Source organism: Symphodus melops (genome assembly GCF_947650265.1).
Source record: "Symphodus melops genome assembly, chromosome: 6".
NCBI classification, from domain to species: Eukaryota; Metazoa; Chordata; class Actinopteri; order Labriformes; family Labridae; genus Symphodus; species Symphodus melops.
In genome coordinates this window covers 12,408,405-12,421,901 of record NC_136696.1, presented here as the reverse complement: position 1 = coordinate 12,421,901, position 13,497 = coordinate 12,408,405, and the positions used below count along the sequence as shown (strand labels likewise).

At 42.3% G+C, this 13,497-nt stretch overlaps 1 protein-coding gene across 1 annotated transcript in view; it reads right to left on the bottom strand.

Annotated features, from left to right (window-relative positions):
• LOC306825416 (excitatory amino acid transporter 2-like) overlaps positions 1-12,165 on the bottom strand; it is a 28,180-nt gene extending 16,015 nt beyond the window's left edge. Inside the window, exon 1 of the mRNA XM_079346138.1 lies at positions 11,920-12,165. The gene's annotated coding sequence lies outside the window, so the exon portion shown is untranslated. The remainder of the gene's footprint in view (positions 1-11,919) is intronic.
• Positions 12,166-13,497: the final 1,332 nt, after the last annotated feature.

Genomic DNA, 13,497 nt, shown 5'->3' with positions numbered 1-13,497 from the left:
GTGAGGAAGGGAGGGCAGTGGGCATGTCCAGAATGCCAGCTCTTTCAGGCCACTGATGTCATGCCTGTGCCCACCGTGGGAGAGCAGCGGAGGGACCAAGGCGCCCCTTTCTGTTTCCCCCTCCACAGTCTCTTTTTCCAGGATGAATGCATCTTTCACAAGCGGCAGCCCATTGTGTCCCATAATCGACAGCGATTATCCCGATTTTATGCTGCCTTCCCAGTGCGAGGAGGTTCCCTGAGTGCTGGCATTGAGGGCCGCTGCGATGCAGCAAGGACCACGAGGGGTTGTCCTAGCAACTAACTGCGGCTTAGGGAGAAGGGGATGAAGGGGGAAGAGGAAGCTTGAAGACACACACACACACACACACCACCAAGCAAACAAACAAACACACACACTGTGCACATACCATAACAAAACTTCTTCAACTACCCCCCCCCCCCCCCCCCCCCCCCCCCCCCCGCTTAAAAAAACATATAGATTTCAAAGGACAACTTTTAACATGCATTTTGGGTTCCTGCTTCTTAATTCACAGGCTACTGTCACATGCTTTGACTCACATTGCTTGTCCACACGTGCTTAACTAATACGAATGTTCGGTAGCAGCTTAAGGAATCTCCATATTGTTTGTGTGTGTGATATAGAAGAAGGAGAGGGAGATGTTAATGAGAATAAAAGTTTCCCACTGGTCCCTGAAAGGGTCTGTTGCCCGTTCTCATGACTGAGGCATCACAATATACTGTGAGGTAAAGACAACTGGATCATGGCCAGGCTCCGGATATATCTAGCCCCCTCTGGGCCTCACAGCCACTTGCCATGCAGTGGGAAGAAACCGGCTCACACATACTGGGTGCATGGGAGCTTTTAAAAAGACCCCCCCCCTTCACCACCGCCACCATCACCATCACCTAAATGAAGCTCTCAGCAAACACTTCAGGTTGTGCTGTGCATAGGAAGTGGGAGATAAATTCCAGCACTGGAAGAAAGAGAAGCTTTGTCACTCCACGCCTCTCACTGATGAATCCCTAGATGCTTGTTGGGATGAATGCATTCCCTGATAGCTAGTGATGGAGAGATGTGTGGACTGTCATTTGAATTGGATTAGTCCATCCTCAGTGTATCCTAATGTTCATCCTGTGACACAGAACACACAAGAACCTCTTAGAGCGCTTCCTGTTAAAGCACCCACCATATACTATGAGTAGTGGGCAACAAAAACATTCCCATAGTTGGTTTTGCCCGATGCTGCCTCAAAATGTTACATAGATTCAACACAAATATCAAACCACTATCAACTGATCATGTGTTGTTGCCAAAACACACTTGCAACTTCTTCCCAGCTTGAGCATCTCTATGTGGCTGATGTGAAAAAGATCCAACCTTTATATCTTACAAGAATAGAATTTTCATAAAAATATCGACATTTAGAGACGCTAAAAAAACAATGTAATGCCCAACAAGGAGCCCATTCATTTTTAACTTCATAGGAATAAATTTGGTTTGTTATGTTTTACTTGTTTCAGAGCAGAGTTATAAACCATGTCACAATTTATACATTGATTGCGTTATCCAATGGGAAAGATAATCTAAAGTCACCAACAGCCATGATCAATTACACAGCCTCAATCCCCAGCTCCTATGACCTCAAAAGTGTTGGCTTTTTCCACGATAAACAGGGATTCTTGGGTGCATGTGCCATCCAGCACTAAAACCCATGAGCCTACACAAGTCATGCATGCCAAACATGGGCAAATGGTTAGCATACATTGGCATCTTGGATCAAATGTTCCTTATTTGGCGCATTTCTGTTTTTGTCTTTTTTTCAGCAGTTACTTTTTGGTAACTGTCCATCATGTGTGGCAATATGCAAATTGCTTTGTCCATTATGTACCAGCAGTTAGACTGTAACCCTGTTTTCTATTCCTCCATCACATTTTTACTTTTCTGTTTTACAATCAGGGTGCATCAGCATCCTCGAAACGCATGACTGCCCCACACTGTACGTGCCTGTCCCTCAACTTCCTCTAAGGTTTCCCTTTGTTTGACACAACTCTTTGTGTCCGTAATGAGGCGGTCATTAGAGAGAGCCTCTGGGAATCCTGAGGCCAGTGTTGTAGTCTGCATAGGTCTCTCAGATGTGACCAGTTCCACTGTAATTATGTGCTAACGGCCTATTATGCTGGAGTGCGGCTGTTACAGGGCTGAATTGGATGCTTCCCATTCATTTAGTTAATATCTGCAGAGAGATTTGGTTTGATGGCATTTTTGTCTAACCACGGTTCTCTATAAAGCAATAAATAATATCAAATTCTCGACTGCACATATATCTCCCTTTTCAAATGTAGGATTCCAGTTTTTGGAATGACCCCCCCCCACCCACATGAAATGTCTCATCTTTTTTCAACTGACTTTCCTCAATACTGCCTTAAGAGTCTTTACTGTGTTGTGTTACTTTATCTGGGATGTCCTTCAAAGCTGCAACCAAAAAGGATTTTGTTCCTCCTCTTATCTTCTGTCCCCAACCCCCATCGTCCGTCAAAAGCTGAACAGATGAAAGGTCAACAGAGAAAGAAGATCATCTACAGTATAGTCATGTCAGATTTTCCTTCCCACATCCTTCTTTAGTAAAAGAGCGGTTACACACCTCGCAGACACATCCCACATCTTTTCCAACTGTAACCTTCATTCAGGTTGAAGGCATATGAAGCAATGCTGCTATCATTAGAAAAGTTGCATCTGTTTAACAGATCTTGCTACACAGCTGAACGCTCCTCTTGATGGCTTCGGTCCGATCCCCACTGGAGCTCATTAAATCTGCCAGTAAGGCAGGACCACCCTACCCCCTACTACAACCACCACTACAGTATACCCGCTACATTGCCGAGAGGGGGATGACAGTACGAGAGAGAGGGAGGTGTGTAGCAGACTGAGGGAAAAAACATATACAGATAGATGTGTAACAATGCATGGGGGAAGGGTGGAGGGGAAAAGGGGGGGGAGGGGGAAAGGGGAAGGTGTGGCAGATGTAGGTAGGGATGGAGACAAAGGAATGGAATGGGAAACACATGAGAAAATAAGTGAAAGTGGAGGGAGAGGGTGGGACATAGGTCAGATTAAAGCAATCAATTGAAGTGGAGAATGAGACTGACCATGTCCTATGCATACAGCATACAAGGGGTTTCTGTGTTATCAGGTTATGTGTGGACACAGAAAGCGCTGACATCTGTGAGGGGCAGCTGGCCTCACCAAATGAGATTACTGCACAAATTATGTTTCATACATCAGTAGACTCACCTGCTACACTCGAAAAATGTAAACATACGTAGACGATAAATGAACTCGCTGTCTGGCCTCACATTGCCCACACTTCTGTGAGTATAATGCAAGCATATAAACACACACTCAGAAAATATTGTGCTCTGGCAGTTATAAATCTCAGTTGGTCCAGTCCCATGATATTGGAGGCGGGGTGAGGGGTTTACAGTCTCACTCAGGATTTGCTAATAAGAGGACTAAGGAGGATGGATGTTCTCTCACTAATTAAACACTGGAGTCTGCAGGGACCAAGCACAGCCCACAGCAACTGCCCTGCCCCAATCTCCTCACACTACCCCGCAGTGTTGACAGAAAGGGCATTCCTGCACACACACATACATCTCATTACATCAGCCATCAAGGATAGACGACCACACACACACACACTTACATGAGCATATCCAGCTCATGACTCACTAAATCCTATGGGCTGTCAAGCTGTATACATATTTTAGTGACCATAGGGCATGTTGGGACATGTCTTAAACATAATAAGTGAAAGCTCACATTTTAATTCCATTTGCTATAAAACTTATCTCTGGGCACTTTCCAAATGGGGCATGTGCCAAATGGTGTGAACTGGCCGCATGTCATGCTGTGCTTATCACTGTAAACAGCAACTCAAACATTTTAGACATATTGGACATTTGATTCATTACATAGCTCTGATGCAAATGCCCCCTGTATGCACTGTGTTTCTCTCTCAATGCAATGTTCTCTGTCTGTGTCTCTGCAATTAAGAAGCTGCTTCACATCAACGCTGACCACAATACAGTAGGAAATCATATCAGGAGAGCAGGGAAGTGTGACAGAGTAGTCAGTCACTGTTACTCTCTCTGTCACATTGTGTGTGATATGTGTTTTCTACAGTGTTCATCTCTTCCTCATTACAGTCGCTCTTTAACTCCCGTTTTCCCCACCAGTTTGTCTTCCTCTTTCACAAATACAAGATCTCATAGCAACAAATACACTGCATCACCGCGTTTCGTCTCTTTGCTATGCAAGTCAGATTTCTCTCTAGAGAAATTTATAGAACTTCACTTTCCTCTTGTTCGGAAACTGACAGAGAATGAAAACCTAATAGGAACCTAGTGGGAACCTAATAATTGTCCAAACGTTTTTGTTTATGGCAAGCAGCATTTCAAACAACACATTCTGTGATGCATTAAGTGAAAACGTAAACAAAATAATCATGTAAGGATAAAGCCTTTTTTTAGGTCAAATTAATATGCTACTTATGTCTTTTCATTTTTACTCCTTTACCGAGCCTTGTCAGGCTGAGTTGTGAGCTGTGGGCTTTAAGCCTGCTTTCCTTTCAGGACCAACTCACTGACTCTGTTCTTTCAGAACCACATCTGTACACATGAACCAGGAACATAATCCTTAAACACTATGAACCAACCTCTGCTTATTACTGACAGCTGTTACACATGAAAAGCTCCAGAGGGACCTCTCTGTTCTGCGCTTCATTGTTTTTCTTTCCACGTCATTCTTCGCTGCACACTTTGCCAAACTATGTAAATATTTCTTCAGTCACATGCGCAGCACTGGAATGTCATTGAGAGTGAAAGCACTCGCTAAGGCTCATTCAGTCTAATCATGACAGCCTGCTTGTATCTCTGTGCAAAATTGTTCTCCACACATCTCTTGTGTCTGATTCTAGTAAGAATTAAATCCCCTGTGCACGCTGATCTTAGCCAGCTCAGAAGGTGTTAAAGGCCCCCCCCCCCCCCAGTGTAGATTTGAGGCATACAACATAAATTCCCCGAAATCCTGGTGCTCTGTAATCCTCATACAATAAGAGGAACGAGGATTCCAAGTCATGTCAGAATCCGGATAAAACAGGATTCGATCTTGGATTTCTTTTTTTGGAGTGGATAAACCCTAAATCAATTGAAATAGACAATACATTTGGACAAGTTTGATCTTTTGCTTTATTCTGACACAGGGTTATGTATTTATGTTATATTACATCAGGCAAAGAAACCATTAGAAATGAAATGTAATGAATGGATGGACGGACGAATGAAAAGACAGAGGGGCGAAGGGATGGATGGATGGATGGATGGATGGATGGATGGATGGATGGATGGATGGATGGATGGATGGATGGATGGATGGATGGATGGATGGATGGATGGATGGATGGATGGATGGATGGATGGATAGATAGATAGATAGATAGATAGATAGATAGATAGATAGATAGATAGATAGATAGATAGATAGATAGATAGATAGATAGATAGATAGATAGATAGATAGATAGATAGATAGATAGATAGATAGTTGTAGCTCCTAATTGACCAGTGCATAATGTAGTGAGCCAAAACCCTCCAACAAAACCTTCTCTGTGTTCATCAGACATTGAGGCCGGTTGCTCTTGGAACACGCCACCCCTACTAGAATAATGGACCACTTTACGGGCCTCCAAGTTAGTTCACAGAATCTCGAGCTGGGAAACCGCTAGCATGGGCTTCATGGGGAGGAGGGGACATTTAATTGTTTCCTACGTTTTTTGGGTTTTGTTTTTGTAACACCCCCCCTCCTCTCTCTTTCCTCTTTTAGTCCTGAAAAGGGGTCTGACAAACATGCAATGAAGGGGATTGTTGTGTGTTCCGCTGGACGAGTGGGTGAGGTAAACAAAACAGACTGTAGAGTCTAGAGATTTGATAGGCTGAGCAGTGGGGGAGCAGCACCCATGCAGAGGGAGGATTGGTCCAGAGATCTGTGGAGTAGGAGTGGTGAGGCCCCCAAAGGGTGAGAGAGCAAACAGGGTTTATTCCGGAAAAGGTGGGAGGTGGACATGGGTGCTGAGGTTACTCCTCCGAGTGCGGGGTATTGTATTTGTTGCTGAAGTTCTCATGCATGTCCCGTTTTTGGCTCCCCAAAATGTCCAAAAGTGATGGAGCTCTCTGCGATTAAGCGGACAAGTGGCAGCTCTGCTCTGCTCTCCCACAGCTTGGGCTATTTACATACTCAAGAGGAACATTAATGCCGGCCGATCCCCCTGAGCTGAACAATGAGGCACACAAACCTGCCTCCGAGGCCCATTACGCACTTAATTGAGGATTTGTGGAATAGTAACAAGGGAGCAAAGAAATAGGAGGTTGGAGGGGAAGTGGGTGAACAGCAAACTGCACTTAAAACTTTTCTGTGTCATGTCAGATCTCAGCTGTTGGCAGGAGGATCAAATATGAAAGTGATATTAAGCCTCATTTTTGTCTCCATATGGAACGTCTCGGCCACATCAAATCCTTTGTTCCCCCCTACTCATCCCCTTCCTCTTTAGTCCCCATCCGCTGCTCCTCCCATTATCCTCATTATTAACTGTCATGAATGCTTTCTCTTGGATAGAAGCATGTGAGGAGAAAAGCTGCTCAAGCAATTTGGGAAATTTTATTCCAAAGCTCCACACAAGATGCACAAAAAAAAAAATTGGTGTAATGTACTTTTATAGCACGCATTGACTGTCTTAGATTCAAGTCAAAGTGAGCGATCTTTGACTTCTTTTTTTTTTTTTCATGTAAATTGAGATATTATCTAAAACAAGGTTTCAAAGAGCAACAGCTTTGGAACAGGTTGCTTCATGTGATAACCAATGTGAATCTGTCAGCCTGCATCTTGTGACAACTGTTGAGATGCGGTCTGCCATTTGTTTTGAATGAGGCACTTAATGTGCTTTAATTATGATCCTTTTGTGACAGCACAATGGGATGACTGTTCTCAGTGGCATTGCCTTTGGTGCCAAGGGAAGAAGCAAACAAAATGAGAACCCCCCCCCCCCCCCCCCCCCCCCCCAACTGTGCACCCCTTCTTCCCTTCACCAATCACTTAGAGCAATGCCGTGACTCCCTCTGTTGACCTGAATTCCGATGCAGCAGGTGCCAATGGGATGTGGGTGGTTCGGTGTGGAGGGCAGTGGCACTGTGGTGGGCTGGGTGGGCTGAGGCCTGAACTGTACCACCGACCCAGTGTGTAAGGTTAAGGTCTGATAATAATGTGTAAAGAAAGCTTGGGAAAACTCCAGACTGAGTCACTTCAACTTAAACAGACACATCAGCTGTTAAGAACACCAGTTTAGAACTTTTATGAGAACAACCTTTATGTTCGTATAGATCATTCTCTCTTGAGCTTATCTGTAATGAAATGTGCCACATGACAGCCATCAAGTGGCTATATTGGAGGGAGTTAGGGATAATTGCATTTTTACAGAGCATACAGTACACATAATTAAAATGATTTGACAACATACACCCCATCTGCATTGAAATAAAATGAATTATTTTTACATTGAAGTTCTGCGTAGTCTGCTTGATTTAATGAGAAACACATTTGGTTTCACATTAGGAGTATATACTTCATCCCTTACCCATCAGCACTGAATTTATGGGCTGTTTAATGATCGCGCCTGTCTCATAGCGAGACTGAAGAAATGCTTTGACCAGGGCCAGCGGAGATCTATCGTTTTGCCGCCCAGCAGCACACTGGCTAGTGAATGCCTGTGTTTCTGTTCCTGTTCAGTCATACAGAAGTGAAGGGAGCTTGGCTCTTTGTTTGGTCAACCCATGGGAAAGGCCTCACTCTGTTCTGCTCTCTGAGAACCGAAACACGGATTCTATAGGGCTTCACTACAAGAGCGGATAAAAAGAGCATGAATCCCACATTTCAGGAAGATTCACACCGGGAATACAGTGATGGGAAGCAGGCAAAGAAAATGAAGTGCAGATACAAATGAAATTATTAAGTTAATTGGGAAGGAGTGAAAGAAAGGAAGAGCTAATGGCAGAGAAAGAGGAGTATTGAGAGACACAGATAGACGAGCATGAGGGTGGTAAGGAGTGAAAAGAGGAGCTGGATGGTACTTTGGCAACTTCAGCATGTTCCCAGGAGGATTACTCAAGCACTAGAAGCTAAACAGACTGCCAGCAAGACCACAGAGATGTCCCGTGAATGGAGACACACAGCCACACGAATGCATAAAAAACACACGTCAATAAATATGAGGAAGACTCTCTGTATCCAGGTGTCTATCTTACATTTACCCTTTTCTAGCATTTGTCCACCTCTTTTGTCTTTATCACTTTTTCTTTTTTCACACTTCACCGTGTAAAAGCCATTGTTTTCTCACTCGTTATTTTTACCACTCCTTCTCTCTCACTGTTCCCTGCAGCCTCTCCAAGAAGCAGAGAGTTGAGCTTTGACTTGGTCCAACACAGACAGGTAACATATGCCTCGACTTGACGTGGCTTGTGCAGCCCTCAAGGAGAATAAAACAACCCACCTTCTTCACTCCATTCTTGGTACATTTATCTGTCTTCAAACAAAGAAGGAGTCCATGTTTTACTGTCTATCCTCCCCATCTTTTTCTCTTTCAGTCACTCCCACTTCTCCCTCTCACACACTTCTGGCAGTGTAAAATCTCAGTTAATCTGGCAGAGTTTTGAGTGTCTACACATTGTTCTCACACACTGCTCTGAAGTGCATTATGGAGCAGTGTACAAAATATAAACGCAGCAAGAAAAATACGCCGGAACTGTCTGCTGCATGCAGGTTTGTTCAGGCCATGTAAAAGAAATATGACTAATTCTCGCTATGAAAACAAGAGCATACTCTCACATTTCTACCCACCACATGTGAACATATTATAGATATGGATCTTACAGCTTAATCTCAATGCAATTGTGGTTTAATCAGTTGATGCCTGCTTGATGGTTCATTTGCCGTCTGGTCAACATGGCTGTCTTTTATGATTTTTCCCAACAAATCCATACCGCAGATTCTTCATTTATATATCTCAAGCACAGCCAACTACTTTAATCCATAAAACTGTTGATTGACCTTCTAAAGTTTAATCAAAGCACAGCCAATGAAGAGGCTATCAGTCAGCGTATTGATTTTTTTGACCACTTCCTTTTCTGTATTATTTAGCATGGCATATCTCCACAGCTACCCTCCCCCTGTGTGTGTGTGTGTATGTGTGTGTAAAGGCACACTCACAAACATACATGTTCATGTAAACATCTTCTCTGCCCTGAGTACCCCAAGCGATGTCTAATCTAATTAAAGTAACGTCCTCACAGATGGTTTGCGGAACAGATTCGGAGAGAGATGATTTGGACTCGTTTCACTTCCAGTGGGCGATCGGCAACGCTGGAGGGTTTGTCTGGACGTGTGGGTGCCTCTTTATGTTGTCTGTGTGTGTGTATGTATGTGTGTGTGTGTGTGTGTGTGTGTGTCCATGGTTGTGCTAAGGAGGAGGCTGATAATGACATGATTGAGTGTTGGCCTAGGTTTGATTAGGTTTACAGTCAAATCCCAAAAAACAGGCTTCTCATCGACAAAGATTGTTTCCACAAAAAAAGCGGATTAATGATTTCTCAGATTAGATGAAGATTTTTGTATTTTTTTAATGCCAGTAGTCATAATGAAAGTATGTTGATAATGGGATATAGATGCACGTAATTAAAAAAAAAGGTAATTATCTTGATCATTTTGCATTTAATGCTATTCAGCCATGGGAAACTGAAAAACGAAAGCATACGGACAAATAAAAGACCCAGAAAATTGTGATTTTCTATCATTTTTGAACAAGTTTTATAAAATACATTTCATCAAATTATCACAGCTACTTAGAGCTAAATTTCCTTTACACTAATGATGTTATCCTCTGTGTATAATTTGCCAAAACAGTCTCCCATTGATGGAGATTGCTTGTAAGGATTGGTTGTTACAGTTGAATTCGCAGCATGAAACCCACTCATGATAAAATATACTTGTTTATAAAATGAAAATAAAACAACCCCCCCTACAGATAAAGAAATACTCTCATTATATTAAATGACTCATCCTGCCTTTAGCATGTGTGTGCCTGCCTGGTCTGTCATGCTCATTCATGTAAAGAAGCGAATGCCACAGTGCTGTAGTATAGAGAGTCGCCTCTGGGAAAAGGACAAAACATATTAGATGCATGGACACTTTCGCTTTTCACATTCTCTCAGCAATTACACTGAAAGAAGGGTCTCGTCAGATCCTTGAGGAGACTGTACGTTCAGCTCCTCTCAGCATCGGCAGTTAAAGGTTATACCACCGTAAAAAAAAAAAACGGTATGGACCAATACTTATGTTTAAGATTAAAAAGCACCACCTGCTCTCAAGGTTTGCATACATCAACAGGCCGTTAACAGAAACATCCAGAAAGACCCTGTAGGCTATTTTTCTAAGTGACAAGACAAGAGTAATGTTGAAGGCGATCAACTGAAGGTTCCAGGAGAGTTGGTTTCCATGGTGACACTGATGGTGCAATTGGAAAACTGTGTGTGTGTTTGCGTGTGTGTGTGTGTGTGTGTGTGTGTGTGTGTGTGTGAACAAGCACGGGTATAGGTTTAATATGAAAGAGGGAAAGCGCTGCAGTGATTGGCTCAAGAGGTGGGTGGCGATGGGAAGATCGGAGGGACTCTGTTGGTCCCTTGCAGGTGTGTTTTCTGTGCATTAATAAATTATTTCCGGAAATAGAGATGTAGTCATTGTGGAAGAAGAAAAAGGCAAGCTTACAGACCAGAAAAACACAGATGAATTTCCATATCAAAATTTTTTTCTTTTTTTATAGGAAAAAATAAGATTGAGATCAAAGTAAAACTGTGGTTCTTCCTCAGAAGTGGAAACAGGTATTGCATCTTCTTGAGCAAGCCTCAACACATTTAAACCACATTTTGTACTCGAGTTTCAACTTGTTGACTGAAGTCAAAGTCACTTCAGGCCTCTGCAGAATACAGTGCAGTCGAATATGGTTTATAACCTTAAGGAATGCACTAATTTTTCAAGAAACATCATCGACAATTTAAAAAATAAAGTTCAATTAAAAGCAACTTTCTCGTCCTTCAATCACCAAACGCGTTAAACTGAAGTTGGTTTTGATAAGGGAAAGATTTTTGAAAGGCCTTTTAAAAACCCCAGCATCATAAGGTGATGGTTCAAACGTAAAGCTCCGACAACAAAGTGTTGCCCGCGGCTGCTTTAGAACCAAACGTTCAGAGACCTCACGTTTTGTTTCCTGAGATGTAACTGTAATGGACAGTGTATAGAGTGCTAACTAATTGTTTATCTGCTCAAAATCTAAAATTTGACAATCATTGTAAGCATTGGCGTTTTAAGGCGGTTACCTGTCAAACCGGAATAAAGATGTGCGTAAAAGCGGCTCTTTTGTTTACGCTTGGGGAGCAGCTCGAGCTTACCGTGTGCGATGTGCGCTTCCAGAGTTTTTCACTGCTCCTTGTCACTGCAATGTTTTAATCTATGATTGTTTGTGGAACATAAACGTAATATAAAGAACATGACTATATAAATATAAAGAACTCAATAGCAACACTTAACAGATCTGTTAATTTGTGTTTCTGAATGTTTTGCCTGTAAACACGCTATCCCATTACACCTGCTTTAATTTCTCGTTGAAAGCAATCATTCCCATTAACCTGTGATAATACAACCAATTACCCAATTACACGTCTAGATCGTCAAAATCTAGTAATACCCTCAACAACTTTACCAGCGCGCGTAATGAGCCATTGATGTGTAAGCGTAAAGAAATACAAGGGAATGTCTTACCTTTGCAGAAAAAGAGAGAAGTTTTTGGTCTTATCCCCTTGCAGGGTCTTGTCGCATCCGCTTCAGATGTGGTCAGCCACGGCGAGCTGCAGGGTGCACGGCGGGTCCAGGACACAGGGGCGATCACGGACCACACGGAGGGATTTTCTGTCAGTTAAATCCGAGGAGCTCCGCAGCTCAACGATACCACTGAATGAGCTCTGCTTCACCTCACTCCTCGGCGCTTTACTCCCGCACCCGCCTCCGCCCGTTTCCCCCCTCTTTGTCTCTGCTACATGGGAATGCCAGCTCCCGTTGGTTGAGGATACAGCCTATACTGTTCCCATCTCTCTCTTTCTCTCTCTCACCCACTCATTGTCACTCTGATTTGAAAAACACAATTGAATTTGACGCAACACCTATTCCTAGTTAGCTATGAACTGCCCTATATGAAAATTCCATTCTAACCATAGAGAGTACTCCAATTAAATCTTACATTAACATGCAGATGGTGTCCTGTAGGTTCTCATGAGCCTCTCTGGCCAGCCTTTGATGTTTTTTTATGACCTTTATTTTGAAGCACTAACGAGAGACTCATTAAACCTTTGCTTCCAAGGCTAGAAATAGCAAGCCTAAGTGTTTCTTTAATCTTTAGAAGCCAACATGATGTACTGCAGATGTAATTACAGTATTAGACAGCAATTTAAATTGATGCATAATGAAAAGAAAAAGCTGTAAATGTAAGTCAAAACAAAGTAGAAAAGAGCCAAAGGGCTGCGTAAGATCTTTGTCTCATTTCAGTATATTCACTGACTTGACAATACTTTTTTGTGCCTCATGACACATGACTGACAGTGACAAAATGTTGTATTTGTGTCTTATGGTACCAGCTTGCATGACGTCAAGGTTGAGGTCCTTGCAAATACAAAAACGTCTATCAGTCACAGAATAGAAGTGAAAGAAGTGGCTTCATTTAACAATTGTGTCATAATGCTTTTTCAAATAATGCTGATTACTTTAATCTAATCCTAAAAAACACTTTACAACATTTTAATACAAAAAAAATCAGAAGTAAAATTTTCAGAGCCAATTTTATGTAAAAGTAAACTAAAACATAGAGATCAGTAATATGAATCCTGTTGATAATTATTTCATCCAAACAAGTAATAATCAAACAATTGGCAGATTAATATTCTGTGATTGACATTCGGGCCATTTATGTTAGGGAGGTGGAGACCTTTATTTCTGTAGGGGGACTGATAACAACTTCTTTGACTTTTAGATTCATGCAGATGCTTTTGGATACCATCACAATGACGTCTGTGAAGTGAGAAATAACAAGAAAAGAAGGGTGCATGGCAGGATTGGAGACAGGGCCATATTTTAAAGATGCTTGTTGAAACGACTTGTTTGAGACATTCCTTTTTTAAAAAGTGACTTAGTGCTTGATAGTTTTTGAAACTCCTGCCTCACATACCTGTTCCTGGAATTAGGGGGCTAACTGTTTTATAACTTAGAATAACACCCAAATTCATGCTGGTCAAAGTTAAACATAACAAAGCCGGAATTAGAACTTTCTCCAAAGCTCATCTTTAAATC